We start from the raw sequence: 27,999 nt of genomic DNA on the forward strand, positions 1-27,999 counted from the left end.
TTCAGAAAAAAAACCCAAAAACAAATAAAAGCCTCAGGATGTAACTGGAATTGATTAAAAACATCCAGGAATGGTAAACGAGCTCTGCTCTGATGGCAAGACGCTGATTTCTTTTCTCAGCCCAGCATGAGCAAGGACATTTAAAATTCACCTCTAGAAGGAGGATACCGCTTCTGCTGGCTTGTGTGCAGAAGGACAGGATGCCATCCCCCTCATCCGCCCCTTGTCAAGGTATCGTGACGAGGTGGCATCCTTGCCATAGGGAATTTGGCTCATGTAGCTTCCAGTTGTCCTCTGACAACCTACAATTGCTAGAAGAGTTTCTCCACTCCCATCTATATTCCTGTATTACACTGACAAGCCATCTAGGAAAAAACAGAAGCAACCTATAAGGGAGAAAGACATCCTGTGCCATACAGAAAGAAAAAGGACAATGCAGCTGCTTTTATTAAACCAGAAACAAGCGAATGCTGCATTAAAACACCTTTACATACCAGCTGAACTGTTCCTCAGGATTCAGTTTTACCATTCCTCCCATTCCCGTCAGCTACGGAGCAGGAGATAACCTCATAAAAATAGTATTTCTCCCCGCTAAAAGTGCTGCAAGGGGACTTTTATCATCACAGCCCTTTCTGCCCAGTTAGAGCCCTGCACTCCCTGATTAAGACCCCCTCCTCAGCTTTTCTGGAGCCCCTTTCAGTACTGGGATGCTGCTCTAAGGTCTCCCTGGAGCCTTTCATCCATTTCTGATATTTAACCCGATATTTATCAGGTACATTTCTTCGAGTCCAGCTGCCCAGTGCCTGTGCCAGGCAGTCACACTCCCGTCTTGCCCATAAATGCAACAACTCGCATCACCCCTTGAGTCATTCTGAAAAAGGGGAACAAACCACATCTGTCCCAGCCCGCATGCACACTCGGTTACTGCTTCCATCCTGCATTTAACAAAAGAATTGCACTTCTGTTACCCTGAACAGAGGCCGTGCCACAGAGAAATGCCCATTTCTGAACACGGGCGCAGTGCTATTGTTCATACCTGGCTTCCTCCATCAGTTAACACTGCCCTGGATTCTCTAACACACCCTCCACTTTCTGCATTTCAATCTTGAGTTTCACCCTACACAGATACCACATTTCACAGTACGTTCATCCTGTTTAGGACCAGGGGATTAGCTTACTTGAGAAGATAGAAATAAATTACAGCTCCATCTGGCTAATGAGTCACTGCTAGCTTAGCCCCGGCACGTTAGAAGCACAACTTCTGTAAATGCTTGGGTCCCAAGATGCACATTAATCTCTAGGGATTTGTGTCTCTCTGAAAAACCAACATGAAAGGGGGGAAAAACATAGGTACCAAGCTTGGGTTTATTTTGTTTAAATACTAAGTAGTTTAAGAGATAGCACATGTACAATTTAACAAAGGCAACAGCTTCTTTAATTGGGGTATTTTCCCTGGGATTTTCTCAAGCTGGCAAGCTTCCTAAAAGGAAGCCCTCACATTCAACAGTCACTGAGAGCACAGCAAGGAGTATCTCTAGTAAGAGTATTCTTTCCTTGATCCATACCCAATTAGCAACACACTCCGAACGAACCAGCTGCGAAGACGAGGCTCTAAGATCAGCTTCACTATCAAACTCACCTACCCCAAGAGCTCTTCAGGAAAGTATGCCTGGCATCTTAGGCAAGACAAAGAAATTACACCTAAATCTCCCTTCTTTCAGCTTAAACCCCATTCCCCCTCATCCTATTGCTGCACTCCCTGATAAAAAGCCCCTCCCCAGCGTTTCTGTAGCACCAGATAAATCCATAGAATCATAGAACCATTCAGTTGGAAAAGACCTTGGACATGGAGTCAACCATACCTGTCCACTATTAAACCAAATCCCTGAGCACCTTATCTATCCATCTTTTAAACACCTCAGGGGATGGGGACACCACCACCTTCCCAGGCAGCTTCTGCCAGTGCCCGAGAACCCCTTCCATGAAGAAATTTTTCCAGCCCCCCAGTGCCTTTCTTGTAGTGAGGGGCCCAAACCTGGACACAGCATTCAAACCAGACCTGTCACAGGTAAAATATATCGATAAACGAGATGTTTAGCCACTCCACTCAAACTCCTCACCCACACAGCAGGAGCAACTAGCTCTCTGACTTCGTTGATTAGCCAACTAAAGCACTGCTGGGCTCAAGATCTTGAACCTAGAGGTTCTAGAACTTAGGTTGGTTCAGGTTTTATTTTTCAAACAGCCCTAATGTCACTGAAAACCCATGATGTGCTCTTCACACCCCAAGATGAGACACAAAAGCCAACAGAGCTTCTGAAACGGGACACCAAGAAGCAGAGAGTAAAAGCTGAGCTGTCAGAGCAGGAAGCGATTCCAGTCCATCAAATCTGCCCTGAGTTCATTAACACCTGGCTAACTTCAGCAGGTGAGCAACATCAGGAACAAAGGAAGCAACAACTTGACACCCTCCTCAGCCTTCGCATTCAAGGATAACCCATTCCTAAAAACCAAACTGCTCAGGGAACACCAGTGAGGAGCCAACTACATTCAAACACCGGTTTTAAGACAGGAAAATAACACATCACCTATCAATCTCACCTGCCAGGTACGGAAGGAAAAAGACACAATTCCCAATAAGATCACACACGATCTCACAGGTCACTTCTAGAATTGTGCAACTTAGAGATACGCAAAAAGCACCCACAAAAGCCAAAGGTCTAAACAGCTGGGCCAGTTTTGATCCAGACAGCAAGATTTAATCTTCCTTTTTGTATTCTTTCTAAACTCTACTTGTATATATATTTCCATGCTCTGCTTACAGAAGTTGTCTCAAAACTAAGACTTGGGGGGGGAACAGCAGTTCAGGCTCCGAGTTTCTTGTATTTAAATACTTGCCCTGACAGCGTGATTTATGCAGCAGTAGAAGAAAGCTGCAGACACACAAAATTACACACACTTCACATTGAAGTCACTCTTCGCTGGGAAGGAGACCTGCTCAAGTGAGGCTCAGCAGTGCTGCAAACTGCAAACAGCAAGAGGAGGATGAGACTTGTCAATAAATCTTGCTCTTCTTCACTTGATTACACTGATACAATTAAGCCATTTGCAGAGCGCAACCTCAGTGCTTCAAATGCCCTCTAGGTAAATATTTTTCATTCCAAACATGCTGCTGTTTGTACCATCTGTTGGGCTCTAGCTGCTCTCAGTTGCTTGATGTTGGTTAACACAGACATGTTATTTATTAAATTACAGAAAGAAAGAGCGTTGCTTCAACAAAAGCCTCTACTTTTAGGAGTTTTTAATACACCTTTAGAGCCAACACCTGACAAAACGCAGCAGCAGTGCCATGAGCGAGCCGGGAGCGTAACACTGCTACAAGACACGGCCACCACTACCTGGCAGATGACCTTGCTCTCATCCAAGGGTTTGCCGGGAGCAGGAGGGAGTTTTCCACCGCAGCCCGGCTGTCCAGGCAAGTTCACACAAGCTAAGGCAGGGCAGGGATTCACCGTGCGGCAGCTGACGCCCTGAAACCACCTGGGCTACAGGATAAAGCCCAGAGTTGGAATTAGCATCAGTGAAAGTGGAACGAGCAACCTCGTATTTATCCAGGGGGATAAAAGCATGCACAGTGGCTGTCGGCACAGAGCAAGGAATGGGCTGGAAAACCACACTCTGCCCTCCTGCCCAGCAGCTTGCCTGAATCCTCCAAAGCTGCGCAGGCTGTTACACCACGGGGTTCACCAAAGCATGAGGAACAGACACTCACGTCTTGAAAAGTCTTCGGAAAACTAAGCACTTCTTGCAGCTTTCGCGAGGGGATGTTATTTGGGATAAAAACTGGCACCAATCAGGGCCAGAGGAAAGAGTCCTTGGCCCCACCAGGCTCCAGAAACTGCAAGTTTTCCCTTAAAAACCACTGACTTCAATACACATCTTATCTCCAAAGTCAGAATTATCTTTACGCTACCTTCTTCCACAGTGTGAAGATTCAGAGGTCCCTAACTTCCAAGTAGAAGAGGGCTGGGGAGGACTGTAACACTCTCAGCGTTACACAGCATGGCTGCATCTTCCTATCGCTACTTCCAGGCAGTTTCTGAGGCTTCCCCAGCTCCTTCCTTCACATGCTCACTTACAGACACACTACCAACACCACTGTGAAGTATTCAGGAGGCATTTGAACACGTGAGCAGCCAGCTTGCAGTCTTTCAGGTAAGCATCTCCCCTTCCCTGCTCTCCTTGCAAGCTGAGACCTGATCCAGCGTTTGCTCTTCAATCACCACTCACTTCTGTGCACAGGGAAGTGGGAAAATACTTCCCAAAACACAAAAAAAGCGATCGCTGCACTTTCTCAGACTCTCAGAAAGGACCTAAACTAGAGGTTTAATGCAGATTTTCTCAGCTTGTGGTTTTTTGTTCATATCCCAAGCGGGCAGCAATAGCAGCCAAGGTCACTCCCTCACACAGTAGCTCCGAACAGCCACAAGATCCCTCATTCCATCTGTTGCGTTACACCAGACAGCACAGTTCAACAACAAAAAAAGGCTATACAAGCAGCCATACAAACCTACCAGCCCGCGTGGTTCTGCTGATGTTCAGGCAAGGAAAGATGCTGGTACAGCCACTCATGGAGATGCTGCCTCCACGAGCTGAGCAGCAGTCAAGCCTCCCTTCTCCAAAGCTGCCAGACAGAGCCAACAATCCCAGCCAGCAAGGCAGCCACCCCTTTCAGCCACATTTTAGAAAAGAATTAAGTTTACGTTTTTAATCACCTCTAACATACTGACTTGAATAAAACCAGCCTTCCCTGTTCACACCACAGCGCTGCCCAGCTGCCCCGCAATGCAGGTCTTACGAGGAGCAGCTGAAAGAGCTGGGGGTGTTTAGCCTGGAGAAGAGGAGGCTGAGGGGAGACCTCATTGCTCTCTACAACTACCTGAAAGGAGGTTGTGGAGAGGAGGGAGCTGGGCTCTTCTCCCAAGGGACAGGGGACAGGACAAGAGGGAATGGCCTCAAGCTCTGCAAGGGGAGGTTCAGGCTGGACATTAGGAAAAAATTCTTCACAGAAAGGGTCATTGGGCACTGGCAGAGGCTGCCCAGGGAGGGGATTGAGTCACCTTCCCTGGAGGGGTTTAAGGGACGGGTGGACGAGGCGCTAAGGGACATGGTTTAGTGTTTGATAGGAATGGTTGGACTCAATGATCCAGTGGGTCTCTTCCAACCTCATTAATCTATGATTCTATGATTCTAATGCAAGGTTTACACGGGTTTGTAACAACAGAAACATGGAATACTTTGGGTTGGAAGGGGCCTTAAAACCCATTCAGTCTGACAGCTCCCCCTGGATCAAGTTGCTCAAAGCCCCATCCAACCTGGCCTTCAACACCTCCAGGGATGGGGCAGCCACCACTGCTCTGGGCAGCCTGGCCCAGGGCCTCCCTACCCTCACAGGGAAACATTTCTGCCTAAAAATCTCATCCCAGTCTCCCCTCTTTCAGCTTAAAATCATTCCCCTTCGTCCTATCCCTGCATTCCCTGATCAGGAGCCCCTCCCCAGCTTTCCTGGAGCCCCTTTCAGCACTGGAAGCTGCTCTAAGGTCTCCTCAGAGCCTTCTCTTCTCCAGGCTGAACAACCCCAACTCTCTCAGCCTGTCCTCACATGAGATGTGCTCCAGCCCTCACATCATCTTCATGGCCTGCTCTGGACTCTTACATCTTATTTTCCCATCTTAAAAACAATACATCACAATAAGCCCAACACTGATTAACTCATTCATTCTGGCTGTGCAGGTAATGCCAGAGGTTGGGGTTTGGCCAAGGCCACCGTAAGGCAGGATTACGTACTAAAAATAAGAGACAAAGCTAGCAGATTACTGGCCAAAGCTGAGTTCAGATTCCCAGCCTGAGCAGCAGCTCGGCATGTCGTGTAGTTCTCAAGCATCCAGGGGTCTCCTGTAACATAAACCCATCGAGCAGCAGGAGCCGGGTGCAGATTTAAGCCAGGAATCTTGGATCAGCCAGGCAGCAGCATTAAACATGCAAAACCACATCTTAAGCGTGTTTGTACCCAGTACCTGGACAGGACAGAGGAATGAGGCCTGTTCTGCTATTCTGATATTTTGCTGTCTGCAAAGCTGGCAGAGCTTTGTACAAGCCCAGTTGATGCGACAGTCCATAGCAGCTTGGACTTACACTACACAAAAGCCATTTACACAAGTGTAAAGCCACTATGCACCTCAACAACATCCCTTTGACATCTGTCACAGCCTATATTCACAGTATATTCTTCACCTTGGCTTCATAAAAGCATCAGAGCACAGCTACCAGCTCCTGAAACCAGGGGCAGGTGCGATACGGCAGCGGCGATGCCGAGCACTGCACAGCCCGGGTGGCTTTGCTCAGGGTTTTGCCAGAGCTCTTTCAGCTGGCACGGAACGCTCTCCTGGGGCACGGAACGCTCTCCTGGGGCACGGAACGCTCTCCTGGGGCACGGAACGCTCTCCTGGGGCACAGGGTTTCTGCATTAGCCACACAACTGTTGGCATATCCTTCGGCTGCAGTCACATAGTTGCTCGTCACCCACCTTTATCCCCTGCTCTGCCTGCTGACACAAAAATCAGAGAATGGTTTGGGTTGGAAGGGACCTCAAATCCCAGCCAGTTCCACCACCTGCCATGGGCAAGGACACCTCCCACTGGATCCAGTTGCTCCAAGCCCCATCCAGCCTGGCCTTGAACCCCTCCAGGGATGGGGCAGCCACCACTGCTCCCCTAAGATCTCATCTCCCCTCTTTCAGCTTAAAGCTGGTCCACTTCATCCTATCCCTGCAGTCCCCAATCAAGAGCCCCTCCCCAGCTTTCCTGGAGCCTCTTTCCGTGCTGGAAGCTGCTCTAAGTTCTCCTCAGAGCCTTCTCTTCTCCAGGCTGAGCAACCCCAACTCTCTCAGCCTGGCCTCAGAGCAGAGGGGCTCCAGCCCTTAGATCATCTCCATGGCCTCCTCTGGACTCCTTCCAACAGGACCGTGTCTTACTCCAGCACTCCTTAATCCTTTTCTGACACAGGAGTAAGTCACTCTAGCGTAAATATATTTATTCTGAAACTTCTGCCCCTACCCTTGCTGTGCTCTATTGCTTTAGTTTGATGAAAGCAAGCTCTACAGCACCCACAGCAATTACACAGTTGACTCCTCTCTGAAGCACAGCCTTGAATTCCAAGTAAAAAATAAACAATTGAAGATCATCTATTGAGAAATTTGTGGCCGCTGCAGCCCTTTCAACTATTCACAAACACTTCAGCCTCTGCAAGCATGGAAGAACAGAGGGAAGCAGGTACAAGCAGTAGCTGCTCAGGACTCAAATTCCTCTCATACTTGCACAGCAACTGGCAAAGAAGAAACATCTGGAATGAACCCTTTTCCCTTTCCCAGTGTATATAGCAAATATAACTAAATATACATTCCTGGATTGTGCATTCTTGTTCAGACTTTAAAAAAATAAATGTTGAATAAGAGGAGACAGAAACAAAGGAAGAAAAGGCCTCCGGTCCAGCTTTTCTTTTTAGCAGAGCGCTGTGAAAGTATGAGGGGCATTCGAGAAGTTCATTAAATAAAACCAGCCCGAGTTTTTATGTATAAGAGCTGCAAATAGCCAAGGGAAAAACCAAGTGTATGATCTTCTTATGCATCCCAAAAGAGGCGATTAACTCTCTGTGAGCCTCCTCAGGCTCCCTGGCAGGAGCAGCACTGCTGCCAGTACCTCACCTCCCCAGGCAGGCACAAGCTGTCCCCCACTCTGAATTCAGGAGAAAGCAGATCTCCTCAACACCAGCACCACAGGAAAACCACAACAAATTGCTAACAAGGACAGCATTTTGAGTAGGGGATGTTTTTCTGAAGTTTGCACGTACCCACAAAGAGGTTGTTCTCCATTTATTGTTCAATTCTTCTAACTTCTCTTCAATTCTGCCCTTAACCATATTGGCCAGATGACATTTTATCCTAATTGCTTGAATTTCTCCAGACACACCAGAGTTTCCAACCTACCACTCGTTCTGTGGGGCTCCGTGCTACAGCTTTTCTCCAAAACTCTCACCAAAGCAGCAGCAGAAAAGCCAAAAATATCCAACCTTGAAGGGTTAGCAAGCCACTCAGAGCAACGTTTAGCTGAGCTTATTAACCTTTCTACCTCCACACCCTGATGGCACGGAGCCTGCCAAAGCTGTCCCACAAGCGAGCCACGTACAGCCCGAGCGTCGCGCTGCTCACACGGAGTTTCCGCCCACGCTGAACGAGGTCTCGCAGGCGCTCGGGGAGGGGAGAGCGTGCGTGCGCAGAGGAGACGGCACAGGAGGAAGAGAAGAAGCCTCAAAATAAGTGAGAGCAACTGGATATTTTCCTACAGCAATGTAACACCGAAGTTTTCCTGCCAGAATGTATTTAATTCATGGAAGGAATATTAACTTTGCTCATATTAGAATTTCTTTCCCCTACAAAAATAAACCAAAGTTATTCTCAGTATGGATATCATAAAAGTGACTTTATCCAGACTTGGTTTCAAATGTGGATTTAATGGATTGAGAACAGAAGAATTCTTCTGCCAACAAAGACAGGTATTAACCCAGGAGGATCTACTTAGCATCAGACTCCTTAACCATACCAGGTTTTACTGCAGCATGTGCCCGCAGCCCTTTACCCTGTTGCGAAAGGAACAAAGGAAGAGGAAATGACTAATCACGGCAGCAGCGCATTAATATATTTTGGTATGTGGAAAGGGGAAAAAATGTAGCGTATATTTTTAACATTCCCAACAGGAGAAGGCACTGCCATACGTACACCAGCTGCCACAGAGGCTTGGCAGCTCCTGGGAGAGGAAAAAGTGAAGTTGCGTCCCAGAGAAGAGTTCTGTGTTTTCCATTTCCCAGCGTGAGCTCTGCTGGAAGCGCAGGGCAGCGCGGCAGGAGCGCGGTTTGTGAGCCGGCCGACGATGCCTTTGCCCAGACACGCCTGGAAAGGAGGCACGGCTGGGGCAAACAGCAACGTCTCAGCGATACTGGGTGCCCTTTGATTCTACCAGGAGCTGAAGCCCAGCCTGGAGAGGTGCTCCAGAGGGAAAAGGGGAGAGTTTCTTGGAGCGTTGCCACCGGCAGGCACTCCTGCAAGTCCCACTGCCACCCAACTCTGCCAAGTAGGGGATGTCCTCCTTCCCCCCCCGGGCTGATTAGGAGAATCATGGAATAGTCTGGGTTGGAAGGGATCTTAAAGCTCATCTAATTCCACCCCTGCCACGGGCAGGGACACCTCCCACTGGATCAGGCTGATCAAAGCCCCATCCAACCCAGCCTTGAACACCTCCAGGGATGGGGCAGCCACAACTTCTCGGGGCAACCTGGGCCTAACCACCCTCACAGGAAAGTATTTCCTCCTAAGATCTCATCTCAATCTCCCCTCTTTCAGCTTAAAACCCTTCCCCTTCGTCCTGCCCCTGAACTCCCTGATCAAAAGCCCCTCCCGAGCTTTCCTGGAGCCCCTTTCAGTGCTGGAAGCTGCTCTAAGGTCTCCCTTCTCTTCTCCATGGCAAACAACCCCAACTCTCTCAGCCAGGGGAAGAAAAGTCTCTCACCGTCCCAGTGGAATCTGGCGAATCACAGCTCACCCACACCTTGCAGAGCACAACCCCGTCCCACACCTTCTCAAGCTCAATTCCCCCAAACTCCTCACGACTCTCCATCACACACACATGCCAAGGTGCCAGGCTGCCAGCAGAACACCATGCCTTTCCTTCTTTCCTTGCAAGAACTTTGCCACAGCACCCACACCAGCCAAGACACCCATGTCTTGGTCCAACTGGACTTAACAGCTGGTTTTTAATCCCCTGATCCCTTCAAGGGGAGCTCATTGGGGCAGCCACGGTAACAGATTTGCTCAGAGGAACAGGGCAGAAGCCTGAAGGACCACAGCGATGATAAAAAAAAAAAAATCATCACAGTTCCAAAATTAGAGCTTTCAAAATCCTTTCTAAAAGAGATCAAACCCAATCAGTCCAGCAACAGCCTGCTACGGTCGCTTGTGCGGTGGGATGGCAAACACAAAAGCATTGCTCGCTCAGTAAGAGAGGAGTTGGACCGCTGCCTGTCTGTCCGGCTGCAATTGTTCCTGCACTTCATAATTAAGGGCTACAATTCACCCTTTTTCTAGTGCCAAACCCCAAACAACTCATAACCAAGCCATTTTAAATACTCATGTGAGAAGCTGCTGCTCAACCAACTGTAATATTTCGAATCCCCCCCAGCTCCAACACTGCTAAGTGCAAGAGATGCAGAGAAACTAATATTTCATGTTCCTGCAGAGGGATTTGTAATCAACCACCCTGTACACAGCCAGAAGCTTGAAGCTTAAGCAAGTCTTCACCCTAGTATTGCAAAATGACAACCCCAGTCATTCCATCAACACTATTTTCCCATTATTTCTGTTCAGTCTGCTGTTCCACGCAGCTATACAAAGCAATTGGACCACTGACAAAAATAAAAGGGCTTCGTTAACCTCTCAGTGACTCAACAATCCTATTGTTAAACAGCAATGGACAAAAGGAGAAGCTGACAGCAGAGCGATGCTCTCCTCTATCTGAATTCCTGGAGGAAAATGAGATGGATCCGAGCTGGAAACAGGCTGCAAGTTAAAGGAGAGTTGTTAACTCATCAAGGGAAATCAGATCTCTCAAGCGACTCTGAATCACATTGGAACTAGATGTGTTTATGTGGTTTCTTCTAAGTACCTGAAGTTTTAAGACACTTGATGCGGGCTGCCAGGTGCCCACCAAGCCACTCCTTGCCCCCTGTCCTCAGCTGGAGAGAGGAAAGAAAGTACAACAAACAGCTAGTGGGCTGAGATAAGGACAGGGAGAGATCACTCACCAACTACCATCGCTGGCAAAATCTAACTCGACTTTCATTTATTGGATCAGAAGGGTAATGAGAAATAAAAACTGCTTCTTGAAACACCTTCCATCCATCCTTCTTTCCAGGCTAAGCTTTACTCCCTTATTCTCTTCCTCCACCCCCTTGTCAATGGCACAGGGAATGGGGGTCATGGTCAGTTCATCAAATATTGTCTCGCCTGCTCCTTCCTCCTCAGGAGGAGGACTCTCACTCTTCCCCTGCTCCAGCGTGGGGTCCTCTCACAAGAGACAGTCCTCCACAGGCTACTCCAATGCCAGCCCTTCCCACAGGCAGCAGTTCTTCAGGAACTGCTCCAGCATGGGTCCTTCAGGAACAGACCGCTCTGGTGAGGGTCCCTCACGGGATCACAAGTCCTGCCAGCAAACCTGCTCCAGCGTGGGCTCCTCTCTCCACAGGTCCTGCCAGGAGCCTGCTTCAGCATGGGCTTCCCACAAGGACACAGCCTCCTCCAGGCATCCACCTGCTCCAGCATGGGGTCCTCCACACACTGCAGGTGGGTATCTGCTCTATTCTGGACCTCCACGGGCTGCAGGGCACAGCCTGCCTCACCACGGTCTTCAGCATGGGCTGTAGAAGAATCTCCGCTGCAGGACCTGGAGCGCATCCTCCCCTTCCCTCTTCACTGACCTCAGTGGCCAGAGTTACATCTCTCACACATTCCCATTCTTCTCTCCTGCTGCAACTGCTGCTGCATGGGGTTTTCTCCTCCCTTCTTAACGATGTTATCCCAGAGGTGCTACCACCATTGCCAATTCACTCAGCCTCGGTGGGTTCATCTTGGAGCCGGCTGGCATGGTCTCTATCGGACAGGAGGGAAGCTTCTGGCAGCTTCTCACAGAAGCCACCCTGGCAGCCCCCTCACTACCAAAACGTGGCCATGCAAACCCCCCACAAGACTATTTACAGCACATACTCTGTCTGAGTAGTTAAGTGATTCCAGTTTTCTCTGAAGACAGAGTGTGATCGCTGCATGAAAACTACCGTAAACGTGGCACAGACCCAGACAATGAGAGCATCAGAAGAGAGCACTTGAAACAAGATTTCTGCACCCCATTATTAGGCTAAGTCTGGCTAATTCTTCAGCTGGAAAGGGAGAAGAAATCAACAGGCAAGGCTCTTCTCCTTTTCACTACATATGACACTGTGAAAAGTGAGAAAAGTATCCGTCAGTGAAACAACCAAAGTGCACAGAGCAGTAAAACTCAATGATACGCAGTTAGTTCTCAACCTTGAGAATTTAAAAAGGCAACTTCAGCGTAGGGTAGGCAACAGGAGGAACTCAGGCTCAACACAGAAGTTGCTATAAGTTGACAGAGGCATCATAAATAGAGTTGCCGTCAACACGCACAGTACAGATACCAAACTAGGACTTCGGAAGTTCGAGTACTACAAAGGCTGGAATTGCCGCCTCCTCAGCCTGCACAGCTGGGTAAGCACTGCATCAGCCAGCCTATTTTTGCTTTTATTACTGTAAACCCAAAGCCATGATTCAGAAAGACAAAAACAACAGAAAACCCAAACAGCCAGGCTTGAGTAGGCATTACTTGCCACCCTCACTTCACTCTGTGCGCGTACAGCTACGCTGTTCTAACTACACCCGAGCCAACGGCCCATACCCATTGGATCAGCTTCCTCCAGCTCCTACCTTGCAGGGTGGGGTTGAAGCCAGAGAACAATGCTGGCTGAAGAACAAGTGGGTAATAATGAGCCATGAACACATTCTGATGGTAAGTTGGACAAGAAGTTCTCAGTCTTTAATACAATGGGGTGCTCAATGCAGTAATGTTGCATCTTCAGCCTCCGAAGAGCATGGATGCTGCATTTTATTTCCCCTGGCCAGGCAGCAGTAGCGTAGGATAATAGAATCATTTAGTTGGAGAAGTTAATAGAGTCCAACCATCCCTGTCCACTACTAAACTAGATCACTCAGCACCTCATTTGACTGTCTTTTAAACCCCTCCAGGGATGGGGACTCCACCACCTCCCTGGGCAGCTTCTGCCACTGCCCGAGAACCCTTTCCATGAAGAATTTTTCCTCACATCCAATCTGAACCTGCTCTGATGCAGCTTGAGACCACTTCTTCTCATCCAACCACCCACCACTTGGGAGAAGAGACCAACACCCACCTCGCTACAACCTCCTTTCAGCAGTTGTAGCAGACTCCTACTCACCGCTCCTGTCACTGACCTACAGGAGGAAGCCAGAGCCCTAGGACTGCAGGGCACACATTTTAACAGATACGAGGCATCTACCACTTTTGCTAGCAGCAATCACTGAGTTTTAATCCATAATCACACTTGGAATGACACCTGCAAAAAGAGGGGTGGATTCTATTACAATTGTGCATTGAAATTAAAATAATTTGCCAAATTAAACCCTTGTGCTTTATTTATAAAACCCTCAAGCACGGGGAGCATGTAGAGGTGCATTCACTGGTAGAGGCTGCCCAGGGAGGTGGTTGAGTCACCATCCCTGAAGGTGTTTAAAAAGACAGGCTTCAGGATAGGATTTAGTAGTGGACTGGTACAGTTGGGCTTGATGATCTCAAAGGTCTTTTCCAACCTAGGGATTTCTATGATTCAGATCTTAATTTCAACCATAGAAGCTTCTGCTGCTGATGGGCTCCCTGCAACACCCTCTTCTCCAGCACCAATGTGCACCAAATGAAGGCTGAGCAGACTCCCATCACCCAGGCTTCCACAGCAGACAGGGGTTAGTCTGGCTGCTCCGTAGCGAAGCCGTCCTTCAACATTCACCCTCAAGTATGTTATCACACAGGCATGAAACACTTCCACATCCAAGCTGTAGAGCATGGTGCTGTTGCTACTCTTCGAAATATTCATTACAAGTTTCAAAACAGTTAAGGATCAAGAAAGGCTTCAGAAGCAATCCCTGCAGCATTGCACCCTGCGAGTTAACCCACTGTACTTCCAAGTATAAATCACATTATGAGCTCAAATTTTTAACTCTGTTTAAAAGCACAAAATGAAGTTTAAGAGATTGTTGCTGAACTGTGGTCATTCGCCTACTGAAACAGGTGAAGCATTGAGGTTCCTCTCTGCTCTCCTTCCAGACACTGCTTGTAGCCCATTTATCAAGGGCAGCACTAACAGGTCACCTCATCATCCATCCCAAACATCTCCTGCTCTGCCACACGGACCTCGCTGGCTATAGCTCCGCTGAGATACCATCTTTTCAGCTTCCGCACCAAGGAGGCATGCTCCTAAGCAGCAGCATCACACATGCCTCTCCACAAGGTTTCTTTTCACCTTGTTAACCTCTTCATGCTTCGTTTAACAGTCTGCTGAAAGGGCTCACACACTGTGCGATGATAACACAGCAGCATCGTATTGTGTGGACCCTTTGGGATCTGAGCAGGCACTCCGAGAAGGTCACACGCACTCAGAAACCTGTGCAGGACTCCAGCAGGCTCCAAGGCAATAACCGCATCTTGTCTCAAACACCCTGAGCAGGAAACTAAGCTCCCCTCCAGCACCAGGAGAAAAGGCTCCAGGTCCTCCACAAACCTGCTTAACACATTTGAATTACGCCTGGGCCTCATGGTTAAGCACCACCTTCCTCTTGTGGATTCCCCAGGTGAGCGATGCTGAGGCTTGCTGACCTTTCTCCAAGCAGCAGCAGCTCAGCAGAGCCTGTAACACCCCTTTGCCATACTGGTTCCCATTCCACAATCCAGTTGACTGCACAACCCCATGGTCCAGCATGATGTTAAGAGCTGGGAAGACAACACACAAGAACTACCCTCCAAAAGCTGCATTCAAAGTGCACCTCTAAGGGTTTCCTGTTTTTTTCCACTTGTGACCATAAGGACCAAGCTTGTGAGAGTTTTCTAAAGGGACTTCAAATATGCATTTCACCCATGACAGGGGAGGTGGAACTGGATGACCTTTAATGTCCCTTCCAACTCAAGCCATTCTATGATTTTCAAAATTTTGAGTTCAAGTCAGTAATCCAACATCCCAGACTTCTCCCCCAAAAGTGGCCTCATAACACACACACGCACTCTCATCCCAACACCCTCAGCCCGACTGATCAGCACAGCACCCATCAAAGCTTGACAACATGCCAGGTTGTTAAGAAGGCCTAAAAATCCTCAGCGACAGAAATGCAGAGTAATTGAGGTCATTCCTCTCATGCTTCTCTGAGTTCTCACTCTCCTGGCTTTGCTGTCCCACAATCTGCTCCTCCTTTGACATGTGATGACTGAACAAACACTGCCCTGCAACTAGAGAGATCTGAACTTAGGTGCCTCCAGCTTTGGTTACACCTCAAACCACGACTCCAGTAGCCTGTAATGGGGAGCAGGGATTAAGACATCAACTTTGAAATGGGTACACCAGACCCAAAGCCAAGAAATTCTTTTGACATACAAACACCATGGAGAAAAGGTAGAAACCAGGAGATGGAAGGGGAGGCTGAAAAGGCAAGCACACAATGGAAACATCTCACCAAGACTTTTCATGAGCCTTTAAAACTTCTGAAACCAAACCCCTTCAGTAGCATTTTTCACAGGCCTGCTTGAACTGCAGACCACGCTACACAAGTCTTAACTGCAGCTCAGCAACACAACGCCCTGCACCTCCTCAAATCCACGTGGTGTACATCGAGGTGGAGAATCACACAGAATCACAGAATGGGCTGTTTTGGAAGGGACCTTAAGGCCCATCCAGTTCAAACACGCTGCCATGGGACACCTCCCACTGGATCAGGGGCTCCAAGCCCCATCCAACCTGGCCTCGAACACCTCCAGGACGCAGCAGCCACCACTTCCCTGGGCAACCTGCAGCAGTGCCTCCTCACCCTCATTATCAAGAACTCTTTTCTAATATCTAGGCTAAACCTTCCTATCTCCAGCTTGAAGCCGTTCCCCCTTATCCTACCGCTCCATGCCCCTTCTTCCCCAGCTTTCCTGGAGCCCCTTTCAGCACTGGAAGCTGCTCTAAGGTCTCCTCAGAGCTTTCTCTTCTCCAGGCTGAACAACCCCAACTCTGTCAGCCACTCCTCAAAGAGGCAGCGTACCTGCTCCTCCCACCGCTGACCTGCTGTCCTGCCACCTGTGCAGCGAGCGTCTGGCTTCATTGTGCATCTTCAACCAGGCTCTAACCCAGTAAAAGCTACTTCAAAAAAGAGCAGGTTTTACGTACACAGGCGCACACTAAGCTGTAAAGAGGTTTACTAAATTTAGCAGGCAACCCAATCCTAGCAGTAGGGGAGCACAGGCTGTCGAGATGGAAGTGACCTTAGGTGAAGGTAACAAGGGAAAGCTACTGGTTCTCCCCATGGAGCCGCCGTGGGAAAGCCCAGGGCACCCAGTAAAACCCTAACACAACCTCCATCAACCCTTGTCCTGGTTTGAACCAATTCTCCTCTAACTTTCCGGTTAAACCTTCTCCAAGTGACTGCATTTTCCCAAGAACGTGTTTTTCAGATGGCGTCTGCCTCTCAAAGTGATAACACTTAATATTTATGGTGATTGCCAAGTAACAGGACCACAGCGCGCAGAAAAGCTGCTGCTTCTGCTTATTTCTACAGATATCAAGGCCATTCTTGAGCTGGTGGAATGCTGCAAGGCAAAGGGGTGAAAAAGGGTTGCACTGCAGGGAGGCGCAAACAGGACAGGTGACCCAAACCTGGCCAGGAGAGGATTCGATGCCATTTACATCACACTCAGTATAAAGCTGAGGGATCACGAGGGTCAAGCCCTCTTCTTCTATGGCCAGCGTCCTGAAAGGACTCTGTTCTCCTACATTCAATCTGTGCATTCCTGAATCCAGCTCCTGTCTGCTGCTGAGTCCAGGCTGGGGCTTTCCCTGTGCCTGCCCTGAAGCATCTGTGGTGACGTGACCATCACCAGAAGACTCAATACTAGCTTTGTAGATAATTGAATATAGTAATATTAACAAGAAAATAATAAACTATCTTCTCTTTTTATTGCTATTACTTCACTACAGCTGCTCTAATTTCCAAACCACAAGTCTCTCTCCTTATTCCCTTTCCCTGGGGGAAGAAACAGCTCCGTGTTTAGCTGTCCACTGGGCCAGGGTGGTAGGGTCTTAACCAAGACAATCTTCCCTACAGTTTGGTGGACTGCCAGGCTTTGAGACGCTACCTCTGCTTCTCTTCTGGACAACGCTCGTCATTGTCCATGCTAGGAGAGGCTTGATACCTTCTGAGCAAACATACAATCACAGAATCATGGAATGGTTTGGGTTGGAAGGGACTTTAAAGCAGAGACACCTCCCACCAGACCAGGCTGCTCAAAGCCCCATCCAACCTGGCCTTGAACACCTCCAGGGACGGGGCAGCCACGACTTCCCTGGGCAACCTGTGCTGGTGCCTCAGGGAGAGCAGCTCCTCCTCAGACTTTGAACACGAAGAAGTGAAGCTTTGATGGACTTCCACCACTGCTGCTGTAAATACAAAACAGGACAGTGCAGAGCAAAAAAGCATCATATGCTTTTATCAGTCCATCACAGCTGAAGCCACAGGAGCTGCAAACAGCTATTTAAACAAGCAGAGGTCAGGAGGTGTGAGATGGGATACAGGGTCCACCCGTAAACTCCGTTCTCTGCCAGCTTCCCGGTATCACACTCCACCGAGACCTGCAGATGCTGCCTGGTCCAAAAGAAGGATGTGCCGAGTCTTGTCAAAGAATGGCAAGATAAAGGAGGCAGAAAATCCCTGCCAAGCCCCAGAGAAAAAGGCCCTTCCTGGCACTCCACCGCTACACTCCCCTCATTTCTCAGGTTGAAGATGCCCTGCGAAAGGCCAGCTGGGTGTGATCGGCACCCATAGTGCTGCTCTTGGGTGCACCCAAGGCTGAAACAGAGAATGGCAGAAGAGATGATGCAACTGGTTTCCCATACCTGGTTTTAGGTCCATGCCCAGCACTGAGGATAAAGGCGATGCCTACACGAGAGCCAAGCTGGAATGCTCCCATGCACCACAAGCAGTAGCTTAGTGGACAAGGCAGGACTAATCACAGCAACCTTTCAAGCATCGCTTTCTGGGGCCAGGATTGGCCTCCCACCCATGCTGCAACACAGGAACAGCCTCGCTCATCACAGAACAAGAGGTTCCCACTCACCAGACAACTGCCAGCCTGGCAAATGCAGACACAAAGAGGACCAAGAGAACAGCAGCTGGTCTACTGGTGACCCCTTGGCACCTTCAACCACAGGCACTTGGCCCCAGCTTTCCCCTCTGTTCAACTGGAGGGTAAGCGATTCCATCCTGCGTACACCAGGCCAGGTGGACAACACCAGGTGAGAGCCTGGCAGAGACATACCCATGCGAGTCGAATGCAAGTCACAGGCTTTAAACATACCTGCCCCCCAGCATTTCCACCAGAGGCTCAGGAACCACCTACTTCCCCCAATAAATCAGGCTTTTTTGTTTGTACTCACAAAGTACAGACTTCTCAACTTAAAACCCCGCAGAAAATAGGCTGAGGGAAAAAAAGCAGTCATGGCCAGTGGTCAGATTTAACCAGCAATAATAAAATTATCAGCTGAGTGACGTTACAGGCTCTTTTATCAGTCAGTCACAATCCAGTCCAATCCTGGCGCACTCCCCCAAGAGCTGCACCTTGTGCAATAGCTTAGTCATCATCTTCCTTGACAGCTACGCACTTGCAAATAGATTACGAGCGCACTCACATTTTCCCATGAACATTTCCCACTCCACCCTGCTACAAGCAGGACAGGAGCGGGGTGATGCCGAGCAGAGGAGCGGGCAGCCTTCCCCCCTTGCAGGGGAGGAGATAGCGTTTTTATCTCCTGGACTCAACAACTTCCTTCCTGTGTGACTGCAGGCAGACAAAAGACACCTTTCCACATCACGGACAAGATGTATGACATCTGTCACATCCCTGAAATACAACACCCCACTTACCATTTTCAGTCCAAATGGAAGGGCATGAAGCAGAGTTAAGCCAGCATTTCTTCCCCACGAAACCATCGCAGGGTGGGATTTGGAAGCAGAAGAATAAGGGGCCCAAAATAACTCAGGTTCAGTTTGTACTTCTCTGGCAGGTGACACAACTCAACGAAAGACGATAACACCAGACCGAGGTACTGCCCCCTCCACAGGATGAGAGCTGGATTGTTTTTGGAAGCACCGTGAATCACGGGCATAAATTTACCAGGCTTTAAAAGCCTTCGACACCCACGTAATTCTGAACTCACACTCTATTTCCCTTGGGTCATTCAACAGATGCTCAAGGAGCTGGACACCAGAGAGGCAGGCTGAGAAGGTTTGCTCTTCAATTAATACATGCAATCGGAAAACGAGAACGTGTGTTCTGCTGGACAACATCAACGCACCTCTTCTGAGACGGAAAAAGCCCTCCCTGATGCTCAATTAAGCCATTCAGCTACGGCTTGAAGGAAACCAGAAGTTTTGCTCCGTTTCCTCCACTTTACAGCATACAAGGGCTTAAAGATATTTCCTGCAGCAGGGGAGCAGTTAGCAACGTACCGGCTGTTGGAGCGAAGCAGTGATTTGCGGGATTGCCTGGCTCTGAGCAGATCCAGACAGGGCAGCGCAGGCAGCAGGATCAGCCAGGAGGGAGGATGCCAGATGGGAATAAGCAGAAACCTGCAGGAAGTGCTGCTTTCCACGCTTTACTACCACTAAAAATCCTGCACGCCCAACAGCGGCAGGGAGCTGGTAATGCCAGCGGAGGGCAACGCTATTTATAATAAGGATTATTAGTGCAAGAAAATGAGTAGCTTGCTCACATTACTAATTTACAGACACTTTCTCCCAGTTATAACGCAGCCTCAGTGATCTGCAAGCAAAGATGATGCTTCATTTGAAAAAAACGCTGTGCTAAATAAGTCTTCTTGGAAAGAAATGGGGAAGGAACATCGTCTACTTCTCTTCAGCAACAGGAATTTAGAGCAGTGAATTTTGATAAGCAGCGTAGCCACAAAGCACTAGGAAAGAACACTGCAGAAAGCAAGGAGGACAGCTGCATGAAACTATTTTCTTTCTGATTAAGCCACCAACCTTACAGCTCCTGTCTCTCTCCTCTCCCTCCCATCCCCCACACATTGCACAGCAAAATTCAAGGCTCGAAGCTCCTCAACTCCTCCTTTGCATCACAGAGCTGCAAGGAGAGGCGATATTATTCCTTATTTGTGTTAACAAGAACTGAAGAAGCAGCTTTTCAGAGTTCTCATGTGCAACAGAAACCATTTCTCTTTTTCCCCCGCTTTCCACAGAATTCAAGACTTAATGGAAAAAAAAAAATCACCTTTAGCTAAATGGGAAGCATTAAAAAGGATCATGTGCTTTGCATTCTTTAGCACCTCAGATTAGTGCAGTTTCCACAACCATGACCTCCCCTTCCAACTCCCCACCAAGCTTCAATTAAACCATGCCTATATTCAAGTAGATTTTGGCATTTCTTGTACCAAGACGCTGAAGCATCCCGACCGATGAGACGGCAAGGCAGTAGAATTGATGTGTTCCCAGGAGATCTGTTTAATTTTGCTGCATAGATAGATACTGCACTCAGCCTGCACTCTGCCCAGTACCTAAATTTAGGGACTGAGCTGACCTGACAGTGCCCCCATAAGCTCATTTATTAAGATTCACTTATTCATTCTAATATAATCTAATTAGACTGCAGCGCTCCCGCACACAGGCAGGGCAGCGACCGAGAGAGGACGAGTTCAAACGCAGGGAACCTGGCCCGGATGCTACTTTAGTTCTCACATGGAGGGGGGAAAAAAAAGCCTTGCAGAGGAATGGCAGGAATTGCGGATGTCTGCATACTGTCTCCCCTCTTGGAGCAACACCTGGATCCACTTTGCTTCTCCTCCACAGCAGCTAAAGACCAATTCAGCTGGATGGAGCAGAGTCCAGATCAGCGGATGGTGCTTATCGATGCGAGGGTTGCCGCTCCTGCTCCGAACCCACTGGAAACAGCCACCACCATCAAGTGGCACAGAGAAAGATGAGAGAATAAAGAGTATCCCTGGCTCTTAGGCAATGCCCAAACCAGCAGGGCCAGGTATGTTCCCAAACCAGAGACCGTAGGCATCAGCCTGAAGAGTGCCAACAAGTCTGCACTGTACGAAATCACCTTCAAGGCTCCAATCTCACATGAAACAGCAAGTTTTGAAGCTCGGAAGCACCCCTGCTCCTGCCACCAGCTGTAGATCGGGAATGCTAACAGGAATAAGCTTTCACATTTCTAAAAACATAAATAAATACCTTTTTTTTTATTTTTAAAAAAAGGCATTATGTGTTTTATTTGCTTGGACATCTTGTGTAACGATGAGAGGCGAAACAGATTCCTGAGAGCCATGAGCTGGGAGCTCTCCAATCTATCATCTCCGTAGTTTATGCACAGTCATTAACAAGAAGTGATTCGGCTGGGACGGATTTAGCCCAGCAACTCCCTGTCTCGTTAGCCTAAAACAATGACCCGAGGAACGTCAAAGAGCTTGAGTACTTCGTGCAGTGAGTAGGCCCCCAAAAATATTCATTCTTTTAAAAATAGCCCAATTCTGCTGCTTTGCCAACACAGGGCAGGAAGTTTGAGAGCTAAAAACATGCATAAAATTCCCTTTATATTAAAAACGTGATGGACAAAGGCAGAAGGTTTTACCCGGACAAGGAAATCCTGAGAATATCAATAAGAGAACAACAGGAGGAGACTTAAAGCCTTTGACTTGTTTAACCTATCAAAGCAAGTGGTCAGGAGGGGATCCAATTGCTCCTTCTAATGACACCAGGGAGGGAAAACAACCTTTCACACCAAATGGCAACGCTCAAACGAAAACAGATTATACGAACCAGCCATAAACAGCATGAGGACGGAAATTCAGCGATTGCTCCGAGACTTGGCTCTCCAACAGCTCTCCCACAGAGTTGGGGCAGAGAACACACCGGTCACGTTCCACCTTAAGCGCAGTTATGTTACGAGAGGCATCCACAGGATGGATGGATGCTATAAACAGGGAAACTAAACTCGATCGGGGCTCTCTTCCGCTCCCGGGTTCTTATCAGCCTGCTCGCTGCCCTGGCTTTTGGAGCAGACAGTGGGAATGAGGAACTCCCCTCCTGTCTTCTGCTTCTTCCCCACCCAGGGTGGCACAGGGGGCATTCACACTATTTACTCTGGCACGTAACCGGGGTATGATCAGGGAACTAAACTTGGGAGCTGAGGCTCTCACAGAGTCAATAGCGAGAGGTGGGTGTCTTGGCAGCAGCCAGGAAAGGGATTAGAAGCAACCAAGTTTGATGCTTAAAATAAAACAAGTGTCCTCTCCCCCCCACGTCCTTACATGAAGGGTCTTGGCCAAAAACATGTTTAATCTACACCCACAACCTCTGAAAATTCAGTTTTTGAGGGGTTTTGCTAATCCTGGGTTTACAGTACCAAGGGCCAAGCAATGATTGGACACTTTTGAGCCGTAATCATCTCATCTCCCAACAGTGAGAGATGATGCAAAGGAAAGCTCTTACACAGCTAACCGAGCCACACCACGGTTTTACACACAGCTTGAGCAGGTCTTTCCCTTCTCTTTCAAAAATGAGCAAGTTACCTGGCTAATTTACCTGTAATAAGGTGTTTGAGACAGTGGGGACAAAGGATCATATTAAAAACTGTGTTCTTCATATCCTGCTGCTGCCTACAAGAGTAGCAAGTATCTTGGTGAGACTGGCTGGATAAGGGGGGGGGGGGGAAGAAAATTTAACAAAAAAAAAAAGGTGATTGCTAATAACTCTGTAACAGAGAATGAGCGTTTCTGTCCAAACCCAAACCTTTCCCTGCTGCAGTTACGCACAAAAGTTATTTTAATCACCCTATGCGGAAAGCAGCATCAGCATATGAGGCAAGAGAAAAAATATGTGGTAAAGCCAGTTGCATAGCCTGTTCGCCGGCAGAAATTACAGCGCAGTTATAGGGAAGAGGTCCAGCAGGCAGAGAAATGCTTCCAGCCCAAACCAAACGGGAGCGACCCACCAAGAGATCAGAAAGGAGAAACACGGGAAAGAAAATGGAACGTGGGAACTGAGACCCCTTTTAACTTTCGCAGCCATCTACGCAGGCTTCCTAGGGAGGGATTTCTGCCTCGTCATACGTAAAGAGACGTTAAATGGAACTTGCCGGTTGTGTCTGCTAAATGCCACGTGTGTGGCGTTGGATAGAGGCGGCGATGGAAACACTAAAGGGAAAAAGAGAATTTTAAACAGGGCTACAGCAGAGCACCAGCTCAGCTCCTCTTCCACCAAGCAAGAAACGATCTTCTTCACGTTTTTCTAACAGCTGCCTTAAAACAGACAGAGCCTTTGGTAAAGAGGGTTATAAACGGACAAGCCGAGCACACACAGGTGTATCCACATCCCTAGGAAGCAGCGTTTGGCACTGCCTAATGCAGAAAAGACGCTAAGCTACGTTACTAAAAACCACCTACTTAATTAAAATATTTCATCCATTAAAATCAGCCGGGTACAAATGATGCAGCTTTACCACCCCAACTTTTCTTCCCCACACGCTCTGCTTCCCCCTCCAGAACCTGGATACCTGAGGAAGAATTCCAGCAGGGAAAAGCCAGGGGTATCGACACATCCAGGGCTACTGCAGCCACGCAGCCTGCGCTGCTGCTGTTCCAGCAGGCACAAGATGCTTCCAAAACTAAAACGCCCCTGACAAACACAACGTACGAACACGGAAAAAGCATCCTTTAACACCACTGTGGGATTACAAAGCTAGGCCAAGGCCACATGAGGCACTGAGTAGCCAGATCCAGTGGGAGGTGTCCCTGCCCACGGCAGGGCGTTGGGACTGGATGGGCTTTAAGGTCCCTTCCACCTCAAACCATTCCAGGACTCCGACTCCAGCAAAGCCGCTGCTCCAGTCAGCAAAGCACAGAAGTTTGAGCAGCCTCCGGGTGCTGCAGCACAGGGCTCGGGCCCAGCAGCCCCAGCAACCACAGAATGGTTCAGGCTGGAAAGGATCTTGAAGTTCCAACCCCCCGCCACGGGCAGGGACACCTCCCAGTGGATCAGGGGCTCCAAGCCCCATCCAGCCTGGCCTTGAACCCCTCCAGGGATGGGGCAGCCACCACTGCTCTGGGCAACCTGGGCCTCCCCACCCTCATGGTGAAGAAATTCCTCCTAATGTCTAGCCTAAATCCTTCCCCTTCCAATTTAAAGCCATTCCCCCTCGTCCTATCCCTGCCCTCCCTGCTCAAGAGCCCCTCCCCAGCTTTCCTGGAGCCCCTTTCAGCACTGGAAGCTGCTCTAAGGTCTCCCTGGAGCCTTCTCTTCTCCAGGCTGAACAACCCCAACTCTCTCAGCGTGGCCTCAGAGCAGAGGTCCTACAGCCCTTGGATCACCTCTGTGGCCTCCTCTGGACACACACCAACAGACCCACATCCTTCTTATATTGAGGATTCCAGAACTGGACACATGGCTCCAGCTGAGGTCCCACCAGAGCAGAGGGGCAGGATCCCCTCCCTTGTCCTGCTGGTCCCCCTGCTTTGGAGGCAGCCCAGGACACGGTTCCTTCGTAGCCCATATTCGTGATGGGACTTGCCACCTGCCTGCCCTTCACGGGCTGTGGCCCCGCCAGCGCACAGAACGTGACCCACACATCGTTTCCCTCCCCCTCCATCCAGCCCTGTGTTCCATGTCACCCCCAATCCCTGTGTCCCATGCCCCTTCATCCTCATGTTCCCCCCCCGCCCCATCCTCACAGCTTTGTGTCCCATTCTCCCCATCCCCGTGCATGTCCCCCAACCTCTCTGTCCCCGTGTCCCCCGTGTCCTGGCCCCCCACCCACACAGCCTCGTGTCCCCATGCCCCTGCCCCCCCATGCCCCTGCCCCCCCCATCCTCCCACATCCTCGTGTCCCCCTCTATCCCCTTGCCCCCATCATGTCCAATCCCCCCATCCCCACCCACAGAGCCATTTTTTCCCCAACTCCCCCACCCCTGAGCATCCCCATCCCCTTGCCCCCCCACCCCCATGGCTCCATCCTCCCCCTATTCCCACATCCCATGTCCCATCCTATTCCCCTCACCCCTATATCCCCATGTACCCCCATCCCTATATCCTAGCGTTCCCCCTAATCCAGCCCTCCATCCCGTCCCCATGCCCCCCATCCCCATGTGCCCCCCTAATTTCCTCCACCCCCATACCCCGCATCCCTGTCACCCCCATTCCTGCATCCCTGTATCCCCCCATCGCCCCGCATCCCTGTGTCTCCTCCCAACCCCTTGTTCCTCCCCATTCCTATATCCCCGTGCCCCCCTAATCCCCTGCTACCCCATCCCTGCATCCCCCCCACTCCTTGCTCCCCCATCCCTGCATCTCCATGTCCCCCCAAACCCCTGCTCCCCACATCCCCATGTCCCCCATCCCTGCCTTGTCTGTCCCCTCTATCCCCTTGCTCCCCAAACCCTCTGCTCCCCACATCCCCCCCAAGTCCCCCCATCCTTGCATCCCTGTGTCCCCCTTCCTCCTGTCTCCCCCATCCCTGCCAGTCCCCCCCACATCCCCCATCCCCTTGCTCCCCATCCCTGCATCCCATGTGTCCCCCCATCCCTGCATCCCATGTGTCCCCCCAAATCCTCGTGTCCCCCCATCCCTGCACCCCCATGTGCCCCCCCAAATCCTCGTGTCCCCCATCCCCTTACTCCCCCCATCCCTGCACCCCCATGTGCCCCCCCAAATCCCCATGTCCCCCATTCCCTTGCTCCCCATCCCTGCATCCCATGTGTCCCCCCAAACCCTCGTGTCCCCCCATCCCCTTGCTCCCCCATCTCTGCACCCCCATGTGTCACCCTAAATCCTCGTGTCCCCCCATCCCCTTGCTCCCCACCCCTGCATCCCCATTTGCCCCCCCAAATCGCCGTGCCCCCCATCCCTGCACCCCATGTGTCCCCCCAAATCCTCGTGTCCCCCCATCCCCTTACTCCCCATCCCTGCATCCCCATGTGCCCCTCAAATCCCTGTGCCCCCATCCCCTTACTCCCCCCATCCCTGCACCCCCATGTGTCCCCCCAAATCCTCGTGTCCCCCCATCCCCTTACTCCCCCCATTCCCTGCATCCCCATGTGCCCCCCAAATCCCTGTGCCCCCATCCCCTTGCTCCCCCATCCCTGCATCCCCCTGTGCCCCCCCCAAATCCTCGTGTCCCCCCACTCCTGCATCCCCGTCTGTCCCCCCGCCTCTCCCCCCTCCCCGTGCCCCCTCCACCCCCCGCTCCCCCCCATAATCCCCCCCATCCCTTTGCTCCCTCCATCCCCGCACCCCCCAAGCCCCCCCCGTCCCCAAGCCCCCCCCCTCCCCGTGTTCCCCCCCCCATTCCCCGCGGACTCACGGGGCCGCGGGGCTCGCAGGGGCCGTTGCGGCTGCGGCCGCGGCTGCGCGGGCGGCAGGAAGGGGGGGGGCGGGGAAAAGGGGGGGGGGGGCGGCACCGCCCGCGCCCTGCGCTTAAAGGAGCCGCGCGGGGAGCGCCCCCGGACCCCCCCCGTGCAGGGGGCTCCCCCCCGTGCAGGGGGCTCCCCCCCCCAGGGACAAGGAACATCCACACAGACTCCCCCAGTGCAGGGATCTCACCATCCTTGGACACGGAGCATCCACACAGACCCCCCAGGGCAGGGATCTCCCCACCTATGGACAAGGAACATCCACCCAGACCTCCACATGCAGGGATCTCACCATCCTTGGACAAGGAACATCCACCCAGAGCCCCCCCGTGCATGGATCTCCCCACCCATGGACACGGAGCACCCACCCAGACCTCCACATGCAGGGATCTCACCATCCTTGGACAAGGAACATCCACCCAGAGTGCCCCCGTGCAGGGATCTCACCATCCTTGGACAAGGAGTACCCACCTGGACCACCCCGTGCAGGGATCTCCCCACCCATGGACAAGGAGCACCCACCCAGAGTCCCCCAGGGCAGGGATCTCCCCACCCAGACACTCCCATGCAGGGATCTCCCCACCTATGGACAAGGAGCATCCACTCAGAGTGCCCCCGTGCAGGGATCTCACCATCCTTGGACAAGGAGTACCCACCTGGACCACCCCGTGCAGGGATCCCCAGGTATCTCACCACCCATGGACACAGAGCACCCACCCAGACCTCCCCGTGCAGGGATCTCACCATCCTTGGACAAGGAGCACCCACCTGGACCACCCCGTGCAGGGATCCCCAGGGATCTCCCCACCCATGGACATGGAGCACCCACCCAGACCCTCCCATGCAGGGATCTCCCCACCCTTGGACAGGGAGCACCCACCCAGACCTCCTCCATGCAGGGATCCTCAGGGATCTCCCCACCCATGGATAGGGAGCACCCACCCAGACCTCCCACGTGCAGGGATCCACGGAGATCTCCCCACCCAGACGTCCATATGCACAGGGATCCCCAGGGATCTACCCACCCAGGTCTCTTCCATGCATGGATCCGCAGGGATCTCCCCACCCAGACCTCCACATGCAGGGATCCCCAGGGATCTCCCCACCCATGGATAGGGAGCACCCACCCAGACCTCCAAATGCACAGGGATCCCAAGAGATCTTCTCACCCATGGGCAAGGATCACTCACCCAGACCACCACGTGTAGGGATCCCCAGAGATCTTCCCACCCAGATCTCTTCCATGCAGGGATCCCCAGAGATCTTCTCACCCAGATCTCTTCCATGCAGGGATCCCCAGGGATCTCCCCACCCATGGACACAGAGCACCCACGCAAACCTCCTCCATGTAGAGATCCCCAGGGATCTTCTGGCCCAGACATCCACGTGCACAAAGATCCCAGGAGGTCTTCCCACTCATGCGCAAGGATCACTCACCCAGACCTCCACATGTAGGGATCCCCAGGGATCTCCCCACCTATGGACAAGGAGCACCCACCCAGACCTCCAAATGCACAGGGATCCCAAGAGATCTTCTCACCCATAAACAAGGATCACTCACCCAGACCTCCCCCATACAGAGATTCCCACAGATGTCCCTACCCAGACCCCATCCTTGGACAGGGA

The 27,999-nt window shown here is 50.8% G+C and overlaps 1 protein-coding gene across 10 annotated transcripts in view; it reads right to left on the minus strand.

Moving 5' to 3' along the window:
* KTN1 (kinectin 1) overlaps nucleotides 1-26,383 on the minus strand; it is an 89,493-nt gene extending 63,110 nt beyond the window's left edge. For all 10 annotated transcript variants that reach the window (XM_069856763.1, XM_069856759.1, XM_069856767.1 and 7 more), the window contains exon 1: nucleotides 26,325-26,383. The gene's annotated coding sequence lies outside the window, so the exon portion shown is untranslated. The remainder of the gene's footprint in view (nucleotides 1-26,324) is intronic.
* Between the last annotated feature and the right edge of the window lie 1,616 nt (nucleotides 26,384-27,999).

The sequence above is a fragment of the Phaenicophaeus curvirostris genome, chromosome 5 (genome assembly GCF_032191515.1).
Source record: "Phaenicophaeus curvirostris isolate KB17595 chromosome 5, BPBGC_Pcur_1.0, whole genome shotgun sequence".
Taxonomy (NCBI): domain Eukaryota; kingdom Metazoa; phylum Chordata; class Aves; order Cuculiformes; family Cuculidae; genus Phaenicophaeus; species Phaenicophaeus curvirostris.